Source organism: Lissotriton helveticus (genome assembly GCF_964261635.1).
Source record: "Lissotriton helveticus chromosome 1_1 unlocalized genomic scaffold, aLisHel1.1 SUPER_1_unloc_24, whole genome shotgun sequence".
NCBI classification, from domain to species: domain Eukaryota; kingdom Metazoa; phylum Chordata; class Amphibia; order Caudata; family Salamandridae; genus Lissotriton; species Lissotriton helveticus.
This window is the reverse complement of record NW_027611664.1, coordinates 1,537,003-1,551,251: the sequence shown is the minus strand read 5'-3', so window position 1 is coordinate 1,551,251 and position 14,249 is coordinate 1,537,003. Positions and strand designations below refer to the sequence as shown.

The following is a 14,249-nucleotide window of genomic DNA, read 5'->3' as shown; positions in this document are numbered from 1 at the left end:
TGTCAGTGTGCCTTCTGCTATCCCTCCTATGGAATGGCATAAACCCCTTGTGCTGCAACAACCAACTCCTTCTGAGGACATACACCGCTACATCCAGGTCAGTGGATTAGTTAGCAGCTGGTCCTCCAGTGGGGATGCATCAGGCAACTTCCCCCCCTTCCCAGATGTTACCTTGCAGAGCGTGACCCACCTGCAAATGTCAGAACCGTTTTTAGTCGCCTAAATTCATACCAACCGGACCATCGAGTTGCACCTCCACCAGCTAATGGTCTTAGATTCCCCCTGCTATGTGTGTAGCGGCCCTAAAGTCATCTTTATGGACAGTCCGGATGAAAAGATAGTGCAGGCATGCCAGACTACCATGTGCTGCAGACAGGTGCGTCCAGTTCTGATACCCTCTTCCACTCTAGGGGCATTTAGGAGTATCATGAATATAGTATAGGGTCAGTTCTGTCACTCCAGTCACCCCAATGCATGTATGCTCTGTCGTAAGTGTCTTACCCTTTCACAGGATGAGTCAGTCTTGACTGGGTCTGTTTCCTGTTTCCCGACATTTGAATGGCACGCCTGAAGACTCGAGAGAGCAGTGACCCACCAGCAGGCTTTTGTGGAGCGCTTTTGTCCTGGATATAGTGTTGCATTCAGTAGGGCACCCACTCTCTTTTCTTTGCAGTTGCCTGAAGATCAGCAGTCCCAAGGTAGCAGTCACACCTGGCCTGTCTGTAAGTGCAGCTCCCTCTGGAGGCCTGACCATCAGAAATTGAGCCCACATTGTGGCCGGCTGGACCACAGGCGTAAGCTCAGACAGGGTGTTCGACACTGGAGTAGTTGTAGTCCCTCATGGACCTCTGACACAGAGTAGTCAGAAATTCAGCAGCTAAAAGCCCAACACAGGCTCTCCAGGAAATCAGTAGATTCAGACTCTGTTGTGTTAGGAATTTTGCAAATGCAACCTTGAATGGGCCTGTTGGCAGCACACAATCGTCCTACTGGGCCTCAACAATTATGTTGTCGTAGAGTTTTATTTTCTGCCTTGAACTGTTGGGAGAGTCTTGGTATCCCTCAGACTAGCTGGTCCTGCTGGATGGCTTTCCGGCTCGCCCTATAGATAACGAGGATGTGTCGGACCTTGCTTTTTCCAGGACAGCCTTGTCCTCCTGCTGGATAGTGAAACTCCCTTCCCTTTCTTACCAGACAGGCAGGCTTCTAGGCAGACTTCTAGGCTCTTCAGGACAGTTACACAGCTTCTCCATTAAGTTATTCAGCCTACAGGTGATGTCCCTTCAACTTAGATAAACTGTCAGGCTGACACCATCCCTGGTGCCACAGCAGGCACCTGTGTACTTTGTAGAGCACATTATTCCTTGGTAACAGAGGACTTTGAACTCTGGTATAAATGAGGGATAGATGGTCCCACTAGTATACACAACTGGCAGGCAGGAGATGGTGTTTACTCTGTTGCACTCTCACATTGCATTTATGCTACGCACTCCAACACCCTAAACATGCACTTGATGTTATCGCAAAGTCTGGGCACAGGTATAGAAATGGAGCATTACATGGGTGTGTCAGTAGAAAGCCACTCGACTGACCATGATGCAAAGATCTAATCAGGCTATTGATCCTTACAACAGGGTGCATTGCCATCACCGCTCTAGCTGTTAAACCCATGACAGTCCTCTGCCTTAAATGAGGGCACACTTGGTGTGACCCTCCAGGTCACAGGACCGGTCCAAGATCTCTCATAGTCCCTTGTTAGAAGTTGCACAGTACTGCGGTGGCAGAAAAATCTCATGTAATTGTTTTGCGGTAGATTTATCCCAGTAACGTGCAGTTACAGTTTTGACGCCATGTACTGGGGAGTTGCCACGAGAAACCGATTCTTCTGCTTGTCAAATCACATTCCATTCACTATTTCATAGTGTTTTTCTGCTTTTATTTACCCCTTGTTTTAAGCAGGTGGTAGATATATGCATGTGGTTGTTTGGGGGGAGATGGGCGAAGCAGGGGAGGGAAGGGGAAAGATATTTCTAACAGAGGGAAGAATTGTGTGTTTCCCACAGTTGGTAAAAAAAACAGCATAAGTCTTGGCTGCTTCTGCTGCACCGAGTCTTGTGGGTCTTTTCAGTCTAATTTTTCTGTCTGGAAAAAAAAATTGTGTCCTGTTTTTCTGCACCTGGTAAATCCAGGTGCAGAAAAGCCTAACAACTGATAATCAGGTGGAATAAAATGAACACATGAAAGTACTCCTTAGTTTCATTGCCCTTGATTCATACTCTGGACATAGTTGAGGGATTGGTCTAGGCGTAGTCCTCGCAACACACAATAGATTTGCGTGCGGCAGAGGCCAGAGCTTAAAAGTCAGGTTACCAGATACAAGTAGGTGGTAACTCAGGGCAGGGGGAAACGCCTGTTGTCCGTGGAGGGGAAATTCCCATCCTAGAAATCTACATTAAACATTAATTAATAGTATTCTATTTTAAATATCTTTTTGGTGCCAGTCCATATGACTTTAATGTCTGCTTTTGGGATTCTATGTTACAAGTCCTTAGGGTACATGTATCCTTTCTGAGCTTAATAAAATGTTGGAAATTCTACAAATCCTCACTCCTAGATCCAAGTACTCCCAGGCTACCATTCTACACTCTGCTCTGTCTGAAGAACAGCTCAACACTTTCAAAATTCTGCTTTGATATGGCTTGTAAATTATTTTTGGGGATATTTACATGTATTAACTATTTAATTTTAATACTATAGGTGATTGAAATTACGGACGAAGAAAGCAAGATTTAGCACCAGCCAACTGAATGTTAGTGCCATAAGAAGGATTATTTTGAAAAACTGAAGGACATCCAGCATTCTAAGTTTAAACAATTTCCAAAATCTAGGTTTGGCAAGGAGCTGAGGAAAGTACTGTACCTGTAAGTGAGGTCTCTAATTTTGCATTTCATTAACCCAGAGCAAAGTCATATCTGTCCACACAGCATCGGAAATAGTGCCAGAAAGACCAATCACAACATCCTCATCTGAAATATTATCAGAAAGATAAATTGCCTCAGCATGACAGAATAACGTTCATCTAAAGCACGCATGATCTAAAGCATCATGTAATTCCAGAGAGGAAGCACAAACTGCATAAAAGAAAGATATAACAAAAGGTTTCTTCTGCAAACCATCAAAGAAAAGACACTGAAAGAAGACTCCGAAGCTGACACGCTAACAACCAAAAGATTGGAAAATCACCTTTATTCAACAACCGTTTTTAACCAGTTTTGCAAGTTTAAGACTATCTGCCTCGGGATATAACACCTCGACCCACTCTGCTCACTCTGGCAAAAACGTTAAAAATTCACCACTTTATTGTGTTGTTCATGACCATCTCAGAATGTTTCCTTTTTATTGTGTACTGTTCTGTAATTCTATGTAAATCGCCTCAACCTTATCTGTTGTGCAGGAGTGATATTTAAAACTGTTAAATATCAAAATGGATTAAATGAGCACCGTTGCGCTAGCTAATGTAAATAAATCCTTGTCTTCAGAACTACAATCCTTAACCTTACACCAAACACAGAACGGGTAAAAGGAACTGATGTTCTGCGACTGATGAGCCACAATATTACTGTGCATGTTCTAATGTTCTCAGTTACTGCCATTACGCCAGTGCAAAAAGGTACTTCTCAGTTTAATCATTAAATATCAGACTAACACCTTATTACTGCATTGCTAAGAACCTATACAAATAGATTTGAGAAAAACTTCAGTCACAAAATAAGTTGCTGCCGGAGAGGCTATAACCAAAACACTATTATGTGCTACCAACATTTCAACCGGTGTTACAGGGCTGCATCCAGACATATTTTGCTCAATTCAAGTGTTAAGAAGATTACACACAATATCTTTTAGAGATAAATGCTGAACATTATCTAAACAAGCCCGACTCTAAAATCGGGTTCACTCTTACCGTGGCATACAAGCAAGAGAAAACTAAATGTAGAGATATTAACTCTATGAATACACCTTTTAAAAACACGGGCTTTGAGAACAATTTCAGTGTTCAAACCCGCCTCAATCAAAGCAAAATACCCCAAGTTGGGGAAAAAGTTACCTGTGCCAAAAAAGATTCAGCCATAAATCTCATCTCACTGAATTTGAGAGAATGCACACTGGGAAAATCCTCTCTCAGTGCTCTGAATGCCAAAAAAGTTTCAGCAGTAAATCTAATCTCACTACGCATATGAGAATCCACACTGGGGAAAAACCTTACCAGTGCTCTGAATGCCAGAAAAGGTTTAGTTTCAAATCGCAACTTTATCGACATGCATTAACTCACTCTGTGGAAAACCCTTATCAGTGCCCTGAATGCCAAAAAAGTTACAGCAGTAAATGGTATCTCACTGAACATATAAGAATCCACACTGGGGACAAACCTTATCAGTGCTCTGAATGCCAGGAAAAGTTTTATAACAAACAAAGTCTTTCTCGACATGTAATAACCCACTCTGTGGAAAAACCTTACCAGTGCTCTGAATGCCAGAAATATTTCAGTGAAAAAAGAGACCTTACTGTACATACAAGGACCCACACTGGGGAAAAACCTTATCAGTGCTCTGAATGCCAGAAAAGGTTTTATAAAAAAGAAACTCTTTCTCTACATGTATTAGGCCACACTGGGGAAAGACCTTACCAGTGCTCTGAATGCCAGAAATATTTCAGTAAAAAAAGAGACCTTACTGTACATACAAGGACCCACACTGGGGAAAAACCTTATCAGTGCTCTGAATGCCAGAAAAGGTTTTGTAAAAAACAAAGTCTTTCTCTACATGTATTAACCCACACTGGGGAAAAACCTTACCAGTGCTCTGAATGTCAGAAATATTTCAATCAAAAAATAGGACTTATTATACATACAAGGACCCACACTGGGGAAAAACCTTATCAGTGCACGGATTGCCAGAAATGTTTCAATGCCCAAACCGAGCTCACTCGGCATAGAAGAACCCACACTGGAGAGAAACCTTATCAGTGCCCGGAATGCCAGAAATGTTTTATTGTCAAAAACTATCTCACTCATCATATAAGAACCCACACTGGGGAGAAACCTTTTCAGTGCTCTGAATGCCAGAAATGTTTCAGTGTAAAAATCAAACTAACTAAACATACAAGAATCCACACTGGGGAAAAACCATATCAGTGCTCTGAATGCCAGAAAAGATTTAGTAACAAACAAAGTCTTTCTAATCATGCAGTGACCCATTTTGTGGAACAACCTTATCAGTGCTCTGAATGCCAGAAATGTTTCAATGAAAAACGCCATCTGACGGTGCATATAAGAACCCACACTGGGGAAAAACCTTATCAGTGCTCTGAATGCCAGAAATGTTTCAGTTTAAAAAGTAGTCTCACACGGCACATAAGAATCCACACTGGTGAAAAACCTTATCAGTGCATTGAATGCCACAAATGTTTCAGTGAAAAAAGACATCTCACACTGCATATAAAAACCCACACTGGGGAAAAACCCTAGGAGTGCTCTGAATGCCCAAAACATTTCAACTGTAAATCACTTCTAACTGCACATGTGAGATTCCACACTGGGGAAAAACCTTATCAGTGCTCTGAATGCCAGAAATGTTTCAGTGACAAAAGAAGTCTTTCTCGACATACAATAACCCACACGGGGGAAAAACCTTATCCATGCTTTGAATGTCAGAAATGTTTCAAAAACATTCGAAAAACATGTGGACGTCATCTGCCTGCAATTCCTGACGTCTGGGGCATTTTGGTGGCGGTGAGGGGGCAAATTTCCCGATTTTATAAGGAGTGTAGTAAAGCCTATTGACCACGAAAAAATTGTTCTTTTTCAGACAGGCAGGCTTTATATGTTTGTATAGTGTCTTCAAAGATGGTTCAAGCATGCCCTCTGCCTGTGGTGCCATGGTGAAATTGATCCAAACCCCCTCTGCCGAAGCTATCCCAGTGTCTTCACCCTTTAGTAGACGTTGATACCATACCGAAATCTCTTTTATAATGGGTGTGAAGGATTGACTTAGCCTTTCTATTTCCTCATTACTTTTTATCTCCTCACGTTCCGCTGTATGCCAAGACACCAATTGAAGATATTTAAATCTTGATAAATCTGTCCCTACCTTTGCCCTCAAGTACTCCCATGGGTATATCCCTTCCTCATCCATTAAGTCTCTCCATTTCGTAATCCCAGCCCTTTTTATAGGTACTGCCAAGGCATCGTTCAAGCAGTCCGGGGTACCAGGTGAATCCCAAACTGGAGCTGAGTCTGAATAGTACCCAATCCCACTGCTTACCCTTACCCTGTACCATGTCTCTAGGGCGGTTTTTAGTATCTTCAAACAAACCCGCTTGAAGAATCTAGGAGATCCAAATTTATACATAAAGGCATTGCTTCCCCCTTCTGCTCTCACCATCTCTTTCAGCAATCTGCCCCAGGATGAGTCGTCTGGCTTAGTAAGTAGCATGCGTAGGCTCTTAAACTGGAATGCCACTACATATAGACTAATATCGGGGAGAGCTAACCCACCTTTTAATAAGCTTCTTCTGAGTTTCTTCCAGGTCAGGCGCACCCCTTTGTCCCCCCACAAAAAACTACCTATTTTGCTCTGTATCTTATATATGTCTTTCTTAGGGAATCTTAGCGGTATTGTGGGAAACAGGTAGGAGAGCTTGGGGAGAATGACCATTTTCACTAGATTCACTTTCCCATATATTGACAATGGGAGGTTCTTTTATCTGCTAAACAAACGGTCCATTTCCCTAGTTGGTTTGTCCAGATTTAACTTAGGAATTCGATCCAATTCCCTCACAATATATATTCCCAGATATCTAAACTCCCGACTCTCAGTGCAATACCATTGATCTACGTTCCAACACATGACCTCAGTCTTAGATCTGTTCATCTTGTATCCTGATAATGCCCCAAACTCTGCTGTCAGTTCCTCGATCCGAGAATAGCTGTACTTGGATCACCCGTATATAAAATCAAGTCATCCGCGTACAGGGCCAGCTTAGAGCTATACTGACCTGACTGAAATGTGAGATTCCACACTGGGGAAAAAACCTTATCAGTGCTCTGAATGCCAGAAATGTTTCAGTGAAAAAAGAATACTCACTACACATACAAGGACCCACACTGGGGAAAAACCTTATCCATGCTCTGAATGTTAGAAATGTTTCAGTGAAAAAATCAATCTCACTCACCATATAAGAACCCACACTGGGGAAAAACCTTATCAGTGCTCTGAATGCCAAAAATGTTTCAGCCTTAAATCTGATCTCACTGTACATTTGGGAATCCACACTGGGGGAAAAACATCAGTGCTCTAAATGTCAGAAAAGATTCAGAGGTAGTGATGGTTACATGCACCATAAGAAAACACACCGTCAAAAATACTTCAGTGCTCCAAGTGCCAGAAAAGCATCCATTTTAAATGCAATCTCACCTACATGAGCAGACGCACACAGGGAAAAAACATTACCTATGCTGTGAATGACAGAAATTCCTATTTTTTGATAGGCACAGCCTCACTAACCATAATCCACTCCATACTGATGAAAACCTTTTGAGTGTTCTGAATGCCAGAAAAGCTGCAGAGAAAAACGCTATCTCACCATGAGAAACTCCACACTGAAGAAAATCCTTATGCCATAAAAGCTTGAATCGGAAAGACAGAGTTATGCTTCATGAGAGATCCCACTCTGGGGAAAAACCTTATGAGTGCTTGAAATGCAAGCAAAGTTTTGGTCACAAATTACGTCTCACTTGTCATGAGCAAACTCACACGGGAGAAAAAAGCCTTATGTGTGTTCTGAATGTCAGATAAGGTTTAATCACGAATACAATTACACTTCACACGAGAGAATTCACACTGGACTAAAGCCTTATACAGGAGGGGAAAGCCAGAAACGTTATACTCAGAAAGGAGATCTCACGAAACATGAGAAATGCACCCGCACCAGGTAAAAAGTAAGGCGTATCTTGAGTTGCAGAAAAGCTTCTAACAACCTGACTTTACATGAGAGAACACATATTGTAGTTGCAATAGGATTAATCAAGAAATTCTTGCAGGATAACTTAGGCTGCCCGCATGCAACCTCCAAAGAAATTTCAGGCCTTGAAAATGTTTTAATTGCAACAAAATCCACAATTTGAGTATCTGAAAGTTACAAAACTCTCAAGGTCTTTACTTGACACAGAGAAGTGTTAGTACTTGCAAACATCAACTAATTAACAAAAAATTCACAATATTAATGTCTTAAATTTTCTCCACCCAAAAGATTTCTACTCACACTTGTTTCTTAACCCCTTCGATGCTGATGACTAGCTCAGCTCGTCATCAGCCACGGGGGGCGTGTGCGGATGACGGGCTGAGCTCGTCATCTAACGCGGCTTTTGGAAAAAAGCCGCATAGCGTAAAAATTACCGCCGCAGCGATGAGGCTAACATATGACTGAAATCTAGATTTTCATGCTAAGATTAGGCCTAGGTGGTGTTCCTCAATGAAGAACACGGCAAAGTGTCAAAAAAACTCAACCGCTCAACGCAGAGTTCGGCGAGCAGCAGAGTGCGTTAGGGTCAATTTGAACCGCTTTTTCGGCGAGTGGCACGCTACTCCAGGATCCCAAAATGATTAGTGGTGAATTAGTGTAGGGAAATATAAATGTATTTGAGAGCTGGACATGTTGGTCTGTTAGTTGGGATGAAAAAGAGACTGGAGGGATAGAAGAGGGAAGGTTTTGCATGTATATAGCGCTTGCTACCCCTGATGAAGTGTTGAAGCGCTTTTCAGCGAGTAGCATGCTACTCCAGAACCCAAAAAGATGAATAGATAGATCAATTATTGTGGGTAGGTTGTTTTATTATATAAATACAACTGTATGAAAATTTATAAAATTCTCTTGTAAAGTTGTATCCAAGTGGCAAGTATAGTCTCTGATAATAATGTATACAAAGTTGGCTTGCCATCAAGACTGATGCCCCGTAATATTGATGCAAAGTCAGTTGTGCTGAAGTATTTTAGACTCTTGTTGAATTGTAACATCCACCTAGTAGTGTTGTAGACAAATCTAGGACCCTAGTGTAATTTTCCCGATTCATGCCCTTATATAGGTATAACCTATTATATCCTTATATAGGCATAAGAATCATAACCATATTTAGACATACTCAATGCAGTCCAAATACGGCATGGCTACTTCCACAAGTTCCTAGAATCCACAACGAATTCTTGGAGAAACTAAACTTCAGCAGTCCGGGACTTCCCCCTGCTTAAGTATTGATTTGTCCAAGAACTCATGGAGTTTTCAAAGAACTGCAAGTTCTTAGTGAGGTTATTAAGTCCAATCTTACGTCAAACTCTGCACCTTCCAGGTATAAATATACCCACATCTGCCCTAGCAAATGCACGGTGGTTTGGAGCAGATCGACTAACTACTTGCCCGATGCCCTGCTGTAGTGAGTGCCGACGGAAGCCGACCCTCCAGCTGACGCACTGAGAAAGACGCTGTCTTTTCTCCTGCCGAGAAATCCAGCTCCTTGCGGGTTTCTGGGAGATCGAGTCCTGAGAGAGAGATACAAGACCTCCTTCATTCTAAAACCAAGGTATGGAGCTCATTAGACCCTTAGAGAAATCTTGGATAGATTCTTTGCAAAAAATACTGAACTTAAGCTATACCTCACTTACTTCTTCCCTCGTACTAGACTTAGGTTAGGTACACCGGGGTAGGAGTATTTTAGAAGCACCAGTTAAGTACTTTTAGTCGTTATTTATCATTGTATGTATTTTATCCGTTTTATGTATCTTATGGCTTAGAAACCATATCATGCTTTTACAGTTGTATTTCATAATACTCTTTTTACTGTACGCAATTTACTTTATAACAAGTATTGCCATTGTAGCAATTCACTTCTCTTGCATGAGAAAGAAGACTGCTCAATAAATAACCTTTATAATTGAAAACACCCGTCTCTCTATTTCTCTGCAAATCCTGGTGAAACGAAGCATGCACAATTGACTGAGTGAAATAGCAATCTATTGTTTCCGCAACTCTAGAGATATATTTCTTATTCTTGGGGAACAAAGTTGTCATGTTTATGCGGTTGTCAGAAACTAATCCCTTCTTGTGAATTCGAGAAAGTTTCTAGTGACCTTTGAGCTAGCTGGCATTCACAATTAAGTCTAACATATTCGATAGTGACCTAGTCGACTTCAGTCCTACGTCTAAACTATTGTTTATGTTATTCCAATGCGCAGAGCCTATTGGGAATATAGGAACTACACTACAGTAGGTACTGTTGTTTGTATCATGTCCACATTGTAGGCAGACACAAACGCCGAAATTGTGCACTATTTATATTAAGCATAATGTAGGTGAACAGATCACAGTAACCATTGTACAAGCTGTAGTAGATGCTTAGAAGTAGAGTGACATAGAGGGCAATAATCACTCCTCTCTATCACTAGCTTAGTACAGACGAACGCCAAAGGCTTCGTACATGATGAAGCATCAGAGTGCACCCTCTTTCTGCGTCCCATGGGCATTTTGGCTTTTGTTCTACAGAAGAGGCTGCAGGCACTTCCATAGCCCTTTATGTAGTGTGGATCACATAGGAGAGATTCTCAGCGGGCATGCTTTCCTTTGTATTGGGCATGGCCACATTCAAATGTGGGAAAACCTTTTGTCTTGCGACTGCACTGTATTATTGACACGGGCGAAAAGGCAAACAAGCAGTTAGGAGGCGCACTGATTGTATACCTCCACCTGACAGGATGGTGACAGACCCCAACCACCTGCAGGGGAAACGGGCCAGCTCGTTTAATAGCTCCCAGACACTTTACTTTGTAAGCAGACTGGTGGTTTACAAGGGTACCTCCGTTGGGGCACCACATGCTTTTTTCAGCATAATCTGGTGTACTCCCCCTGTGTGACATGACAGCACCCACTGAAGACTGCACCGTTGTGTAGTCTGGGACAGTGCACCTTCCCTGTAATTCTGAACTGGGCCTTTAAATACGGTACTATTTTGTGTGCCTATTTAATTCAGGTATACAAAGAATGTGGTACTACTTGTATACTAAGGTACATAATGAGATTACGTAGATTACACCTCTGCGTGCCTAATGCTGCCATTTGCATTTCAAGACCAGTGATGTGATTAATGTGGCTTTATGAAGTTCAACGCCATTGGGTGTTCCCGACCTGTCTGATACTTGCATATGGAAAAGATGGGTCATTTGGAACCTAAAGATAGATAAACATATTCATAGGTCACGATTTAAGTCTGCATCTAAAACAAAACTGTAAATTAGGAGAGGTGATAAGTGAGATGTTAAAAGGCAGCCGCTTATCGAGCTGCATTTGTAAGTAGGCCTCCCTATATTATGAGATCTATTCCTGCTTCAGTCCTTAATTGCAATGAATACTTTAATACCCAGGCATGAAGTCATTGTCGAGCTGTTTAAATAATCCACCTGTCTCCCCACCTCTTCCCCAATGCATCCTTAACCAGTGGCCTAGCCAGTGTGCCCTGGCCCCTAAGGTAAGAAAGGAAATGTGACACCTGCCCTCTGTTTGGACTGTGGAAAACAGCAATAATCATTGTTCTGTGGGCCCCTCAGGCCTTTGTTTGAACTGTGACCAACAGCAGTTATCAGGGTTCAGTGGGCCTTTAAGGCGTCTGGGACCTGGTACCACTGCACCTGCTGCACCAATGGGAAGCTAAGCCCCTGCCCTTAACAGCTTCTATTCTAGCCCCACTGGTGAACTGAACCAGCCAAGTACTGATCTGGAAATATCTGCAGGCATGCAGCCGCCTCGTCGACTGAAGAGATTTAAGTCGCATGAAAGCAGCATGCGGGAAACAACTATTTTCTGAGGCAGTCAACCAACACCTGTTCCAACCTGAATCCATTTAACACTAGGGACGAAAAAACGGTTCATCGTCATCTCTTGCTTATCAAAAGGGTAAAACAGATTCATCTAACATTACAGTGTACCACATAAAAAAAATTGTGATTCTGTGTACAAATTAAAACTAGCATGCATAAAGAAAGAGGAGCCTTTGGCCAAAATAGCCTTTTTCTACCCATACTTCTAACACATCTTATACAAAAAAATGCTAACTACATTGTCATCCGGAAATAGTCATTAGCGCCTACTCATAAGCAAATGACATTTAAAATTCTCTTTCACTTCAGGCTTTCAAAAGTAAATTGATATAAAAGCAGTATTGAATTTTTTGACATTGTGTACTCTTACCAAAATTTAGAACATCAATTTTATATGACACGCCATAGAAAAAAGGATTTCTTTATATATACTAAACCTCCAGAAACAATTGAGTAACCAGTAATAAAGTCACGTCTAGCTTAGTTAGTTTATAGTCTTCTGTTTTAAGAGAAATTATTTCACATTGTTACTGGATCTGCATGGCTAAACACTTATAAGGTTCCAAAGGCGAGACCTATCGGCTATGCCAATGCTAGTTATTGAGTGAGTACAATGAGCAGCAACACTTTTGATTAGGTCCTGAAGAATGCCGCAAAAACCTGTTTGGAGGGTTAATAGGCTTAAACATGTTGACCTCTTATTAACTTTCACCCTGCTGCCCCCACTACCCTGAGCAAATTGTTGTGGTATTTCGTATACCATTCGTACATACATGCCTGAACTCCTCCCTCTCAGTGAGGGGGCTGTACCCTGTACTATAACTAGGTATAACGGTGGGAGGAGGTTCCGAATGAGGAAGCATGCCAACTATGGTGGGTGAGGGAAATCTTCCCTTTAAAGGGATATTTCATCTTAGCTAGGTCTTCATTTGCAACAGTAATCCTCATAGACCCAAGGGTTTCTTGATTGTGGTAGAAATACATTTTTACCCCTTCATTGTACGTTTAAGCACAGGCCATTGCTTGAAATGTTGTGATCAATGTAGGAAATATACTCTGTGCACTGAGAAAATGTGTTAAAATAACGGAAAGTTGATAATCGCAGTTAATACCTTCTCAAACCTGGATTTGTCTAGAAGAGAAGTCTGTTAATTCAAGCAGATTTTTGATACCACAAGGTATAAGAAATTAGGGGATCTTTATCTGATAACTTTATCAGTAAATTATCTAAAATTATTGGACATAAACTTTTGCAAGTATTATTTCTAAAGATAAAGGAAGTTCTATATTTGTCTTTTCTAAACTAACCCCAGTGCGTATGACTACAATAACCACCTCTCTCAAATCAATATTGTACTTGGTTTAGTAAGAAAGCTGAATGATCTAGGAGAAACCAGGACTACGCATCTGTATTTTTCTTAGGAAGCTTTAAGTTAGAGAGTGAAAACACTTTTTAGAATGCCCCAAAAATTGTGATAAAGATATTTCAGTATGTTTGACAAAAAGAATAGGTACATTTCATGACAATATTGAAATGGGAAATAAAATATTAGAAACAAATATTTACACCACATGACAAAAATTAGGAGAGACTACATTTCAGTAATGTATAGGAAATGCTGAGATTCATGTATTAATAATCCATTTGGTAAAAGTGGTTGCTACTGCTTAACTGTCGCTCACTCCCCAGACATTCTACGGAAATCCACCTTATGCTAGAGGAAATTAACCCAGATATTCTCTTTGCCACAGAGACGTGGTTACATGACCATTCGGAACCTGATCTAGTACAAGCTCTCCCACCTGAATATCAAATTTGTCGCCTCGCCCGCAAAAAGGGAACCGGAGGTGGCTTAGCAATAATCCATAAAGCTATTTACGAAGTTGCCAGCACCCCGGTGCTCCTCCCAGATAGTGAATGTCTCTCCTTCTCTATAAAATTCAGCCCTATTCATACCCTCTCCGGTATACTTATATACCGTCCGCCAGGACCCCAGGGCCCTTTCCTTTCAAAACTCGCCCCTACAATTGCCGACCTGGCGCTCAGCTCTGCTAACTACACAATCATGGGAGATCTCAACATCCATCTGGATGACCCGACCGACCCCTCTGCCAGAGAACTTACATCAAGCCTACAAGCCTTGGAGCTACATCAACTTGTCCTCGGGCCCACACATCAAAAAGGGCATCTCCTAGATCCCATTTTCAGTAACTTCCAACCTTCTTACCAAAAACCCCTCCCCACTGCCCTGGTCTGATCATTTCCTCATCCCATTCACTTGGACCCCCCCCTACCTCCCTCCTTCAAAACCCCCGACGACTCTGCTATCA

The 14,249-nt window shown here is 41.7% G+C and overlaps 1 long non-coding RNA gene across 1 annotated transcript in view; it reads left to right on the top strand.

Annotated features, from left to right (window-relative positions):
- Window positions 1–3,968, top strand: part of LOC144805782 (uncharacterized) — a 93,856-nt gene extending 89,888 nt beyond the window's left edge. The window contains exon 4 of the long non-coding RNA XR_013605597.1: window positions 2,758–3,968. This is a non-coding gene — a long non-coding RNA (uncharacterized LOC144805782). The remainder of the gene's footprint in view (window positions 1–2,757) is intronic.
- Window positions 3,969–14,249: the final 10,281 nt, after the last annotated feature.